Raw genomic sequence first — 6,000 nt, 5'->3', positions numbered from 1 at the left:
CCATAATCTGGAAATCACGTCTTCAGAAGGAACAAAGAGCTTATATTCAAACAAACAGTTTTCTTGTCAGCTAGTTCTGGAACAGGTTAAAGTTTCCTCTCGATGTTTTGTTTCATGTTCAGATTTGTGTAGTAAGGACGGAAGGACTACGGCCTATGTTATTCAATTTGTGGTAGTTTCGTGAGTGTTTGTTCTTCGGTTGAATGAGTCAGCTGAAGGTGCGGACAACTCCGATTCGGGTAACATGTTCCATGAACTGATGACTTGTGTGAAAACCTGTATACCACAGGAATTTTGTCCGTTCTTGACTCTCCTACTCGCCTGTTATGTCCTCTGAAATGTCCCGATCTAGTGGGAAGAAAAAGAGGATATTGGGTCCAAAATCACTTCTTAGTATTCAATACGTAGAAATCAGACCATATCTTAATTTCGCTCCAGGACAAGGTAAAGAGGTCTAGCTTTTCCAGCATCTCTTTATATGGTAAACTCGGGAGTTCCGGAAATCCAGGGGTAGCTGCCCTCTGTACGTTCTCCAGGATATCCCAGTCATCTTTCAAACAGGGGCTTGCAGCCTGAACGCAATTTTCAAGATTGTTTCTCACCAAGGTTGAGTAAACTGTAGTGAATATAGTAGTATCAAACTCGGTGAATGTCCGTCTTAAAGCCGATGGGGTTATAAACCTCTTGGCTGCAATCTCTCAGCAGGGAGCCGTGGCTTTAAGATCATGACTCACTGTCACGCTAAGATCATTGTGGGACCGAATTACGAGTACTGGCATTTCCCCTATGCTGTACTTATTTAATGTCGTATCCTCAATGTGCATGTTGGCACATTGTTCGCGCTGATAGGTACCAGCCACTTTATTTAGACCAGCTAATCAGAATATTTAGGTCTGCTCAAAGTGCACAAGCATCTGTGTCTTCTGCTGTCGCTTGCCAGTGTTTTACGTCACCAGGGTATATTAATATTGGAGACTGCACTATAATTGGTAGTTTATTTACATACAGTACGTAGTGGATCTAGGACAGAACCTCTCTGTACTCCACTAAGTACTGGTTTCCGGGTGGACCACATCGAATTTATTCTTACTTTCTGTCTAGGACCTACCAGCAAATCATTAAGCGATTTCAGGAGATGTCTGGCAATGCCTGGAATTTCTAGCTTCAAGAGCAGTCTACGTTTTGGCACCTTATCAAATGTCTGTGTAGACAACATCCACTGATTTTCCATTATCTAGAACTTCTATTCATTTCTCTCTTGTTGCAGGGGAGTTATTGTGCAAGATAAACCTAGTAAGATAAACGTAGTACTATGCAAACGATCCAACATGAACTCAACATGGTAGACAACTGGCGCGAACACTAGGGATTAGGGCTGAACACATAAAAATTCGGTTGGTTATGTATAGGAGACACGTCTCTTAAAATAAAACTAGCACTTAGCAAGAACACATTGCTCAAATTGACATAAGTAACTGACCTAGGCGTACATTACTCACACAGTCTCAACTTCTGTGAGCATGTCTCAACTGAAGCATCTAAAATGAGAAAATTGCTTGGCTTCATTCTTCATGATTTTCTTCAGAATGAGTCTAAAATCATTCTTTATAAAGTCTGTGTAAGACTTATTGTTTAATAATGCTTGTTCTTATTTTCCAACCTACACTTATCCGATATACTTAAGGTGGAAGTAATATTCCTTGTACTGGAATTTATAAATTTGTAGTATCTTTTAAAATCACTATTTTAACAGTCAGACACTGAACCACACTGTGAACTTGCGTTTAGTCAAACACGACCTTACTGTCAATAGTCCGGCAACATGCAATAGAAAATTAGGTAGCAAAAGGTAAGTCTTTGATCAAAATCACATAATAAAAGCTTAGACGAGGAAGACCGAAAAACACAAAGTGTGATCAAAAGAGATCTGAACAAAGATTAAAATACACAACAGGGAGAATAAACAAGTAAATGACAGTAATGTCCAACTTAATGCAGTGGAGGGATTTTCATCGTTCTCTTTCCGTCACAATATATTTATTACGAAATGAATCAGTAGAAAAATCGTCAATGTAGTAAGATTCTGATGGTAGAATAAGAGTTTATGCAACGATAGTTCAACATCGTGCGATATAAAATCTTAGATGTGAACAATAATCATCAAATATCAACTTGCGCGGGTCATATATGAGTGAAAAAGACAAAATGATTCCAAAAAGTCAGTTTATGTATGCATGATACGTGATAGTATGTCCTTAATTATAAACTTTGGATGGTTAAGAATTACAGATGATGTAGAAGAAAAACAGGGGAGAAAAATATTGACCTAGACCATAATCCTACATTATTATCATCTTTTGATTTTACCAAGTGCCATAGGCATCAGGTGAGATTATATGTATTTTAAATGGCCTAGATAAAGTTGTAGTATCCTCCAGTACAAGAACTTATTCAACATTTAACAATACGCAAAGTCATTAATAATACACGAAAAAATGTTAATACTTTAGACCAAAGTAGTTGTCTGTGGATAAAAAAAGGTAAAAAATAGCGTTTATAACAGAATGGTTTATTAAACAACAAAGACGGTAAAACCTGTTATGGAATGAACGTTGCTTGTAAATCCCTCTCGGGATAACAAACACAATCACAGTTAAGTTGAATGAAAAATGTACCGTTTTATGTTTGGAACCAATGGCGTGGATCAAAATATAAGTCCGATAGCGTTATTGAGTATGAATACAGTCCAAATATCCGGCGCAATGTAAAGTGGTCTAATAGGCTGTTTTAACACTATTATAATTTTTAATTACAGGCCGTGGCTAATAAAGCAAAAATATGAATGACGGAGATATTAGTTATTCGAATACCAAAGGTAGTGTGCATATTAATCAGCTGGTTAATTTGAGATGAACACAGATAAACAACAGATATAGTCTCAATTTGGCTACACATAGTGTCACACACAAAGAAAAGATGTGGCCTTTATTTATTGCATATACGTTTCACTATGTAGATACTCCTTAGGGCATAATCCAGCACAGGTATGCCCTACGTAAACTTCAAGTGCTTGAGAGGAAAAAGTCACACAACACATGACGAAGAGAACGATAAATAAATAAATGGTATCGCAAAATAAATGTTTTATATGCCATATATATATTGACAATGAACAAGAAACGTGATTTGCTGGAAGAATGTGTTGTTCTTGGAGTTTTTACATATATAAGAGAATATGTATGTACAAAAATTGTACAGTAACTATAATCCAATGCTTACTAACGATGATAATGTCAGTTATAACAACGGTAACTATGGTGACAGTAAATAAAGATAGTCTGTGAGAAGAATGTCTAGTATTTTTATTATTCATAAACGGTTTATTGGTACATGCATGTTGTGAAGAAACAATTCTGCATTTCTTCAGAAATGCAGTTATACACAAGTTGCTGACCATTTGGTTATTAACTTCTGTATCATGTGCGTCACGTTGATTTGAGAACGAGTACTGTCTGATAATATACTCTTTAATTAAAATGCAAAGAAAAACCATACTACATTGTATCTGTTTGTTTAAGGAAGCGGTATTAGAATTAGAATTACACCTGACAATCCATGTTTCACTGAAGACATTGAGCTTTCAAGGATCAGTGGAGTCAGATAATGATCGATCATTTTCCCTAACCGCTTATGGCAACCACTACGTCTAAACAGTTGCAGCAGGACGTTCTTAACGCCTACTATGACATATAATGGCTCGTTGTTCTTCAAACTTGAGCCAAAACATTATTTTGGAACTATAAACGACACAATACCAAGTGGTTATAAAAAATATGCAGAACAATTAATTGACCAGATTATGCAGCCATTGAGTTATTCAACAAGGTTTTTGCAATCAAACCTAGAATTTATGAAGTATACGAACTGATAATGAACACAAAAATGGTCGCTTGTCAAAGGAGATATGCGTTTCCAGGACGTTCATCTTTCATGCAGGTAGGTAACCCTCGTTCTATTGATAAAAGAAACCGGACTAGTAGTAAATAAGTCTTTAGTTAGCTCGTGTGACAGTCACAGTGGAGCAGGGTGTTACCTGTTCAAACACACAAAGCTTTTCGACATTCAATATATGATAATAGGAAACGTAATGCCCATAAGAAATAAGGAAGTGAATAAATACTTGAGTTCTACTGGTTTGACATATTCTTGGTTTTTTTGAGGTTGACCCTTAACTAACCAACCTGATCGAATAAATCGATTGTTCAGACACAGACAGCCAAGGAGTTTGTACAAAACCAATACAATCTATCTCTCAATTAACTATTAAATAAGCATTCAAAGAATATAAGCTAGTTCTAACATAATCACTGCCGTAAAAAGTCTTTGGAGATGCGCTGATTTATAACGTAAGAAGAATCACACTGTTCTCTGACAACATGATTCTTGAATTTGAACTTACGTTAGCCGTTGAAAACTTGGCGAAAATCATATAAGGTGAATGCGGGAACACTTAATTTGGAATATAAGACTCGGTCATGCAGGCGCTATCACTTGGTAATAAACAAATCATTCTATTTTCAGCACAAGTACTTGATCATCAACTTCTCACCCTATAGATATATAGGGCCAATGAAGGGCAACTGAGCAATAGCCGAATCATCCAAAAGGCAGGTTACTGGAATCGAACAGTTGACTGAGCCTATTCAATGTAAAGACAACCAGATCATATTGGCCAACTGCATGCCATGAACTGGCTCATGCGGCATTGTTCGCAATGTGTTTCTTCAACCTATTCTAATGAATACTTCATTTCAATAACACAATGTTTGTTTAGTATGTTCACCAAAGTCGCTACATATTTCGGTTACTATGGGAGAGTAACTCGTATAAAGTATTGGCCGCGTAGCGTACGCTTGGAGGCTACAGTCTGGGCAAACCTCGATTATCGGCACAGATCACCAAGGTTGGTGGTTCACAGGTATAACAAAAGCATGTGAACTGAGTGATATGAAATACTATCACAAAACCAACATTGGCCGAATTTCTGACTACTATAACTTGGCACTCACATATTATTTATGTTAAAGAAAGCCCTCTTTATCCTAGGACTTTCCTCACTAAGTATCATTCACTTTTGTCTGTCGTGTGACGTGAGATATCAACGGAAATAATAATAATAATAATAATAATAATAATAATAATTTATTCTCAAATAACAGTTTGTTACATGAGGCATGCCAGTTTACAGGCAAGATCAAATTGATACAAATGATACAATATCCACTGTAGTAAATTACACAGCTGGGTTGATAATTTATAAGATATAAATGTAGATGGTTTTAATCAGTATCACAGTTGGCGCGCTTCACGAAAGTTGTGTTGCGAATGTGCAACTGATGGTCAAGGATAGGTCCATTGAAGTGGGAGCTTCTAAATGTCGCAACCTTAGGTCCCTTTGGAATGTCTAAGGCTTTGAGGATGGTGCAGGATAAAATCTTTCGTTCCATATCACAAGGGGGCTGAAAGAGGGAGCAAGTAAAAGAAAACACGAGGGGCAGAGTAGCCAATATTCATGAAGGAATGTTTAAGGTATGATTAATCATTCTAATTTTCTTTTATTAAGGTATTTGTCAAGAAAGAGCATTTTAATAGGTTAAAGAAAATAAGTGTTAACAAGGTGTGAGTGGACATACAACGGACAAATGGAGGCGATTCGGAAAGGAGCTGAGAGTATGGGATTATGTGTGGTTATAAAATAAAATATGGTGTTAGAAACAGTATTGTGATATACAGTTGGCTATCTTTTTTATCGAAGCAGTTGGAGCCCTTTTCTTTTTGTTTGTATTATTACTTTTTTTCAGGTATAATAGGGTCTTGAGTAGGCTTCGTATATTAGCGAATTGTCTAGTTTGCTTGTAATAGGATTTCCGGGTAGGAAGTGAAACCAATTCAACGTTCGTAACACGATTTAAAGAGGCATTTTGCGTGATGAATCAGCTT

The sequence above is a fragment of the Schistosoma haematobium genome, chromosome 4 (assembly GCF_000699445.3).
Source record: "Schistosoma haematobium chromosome 4, whole genome shotgun sequence".
NCBI classification, from domain to species: domain Eukaryota; kingdom Metazoa; phylum Platyhelminthes; class Trematoda; order Strigeidida; family Schistosomatidae; genus Schistosoma; species Schistosoma haematobium.
This window is presented reverse-complemented; position numbering follows the sequence as displayed.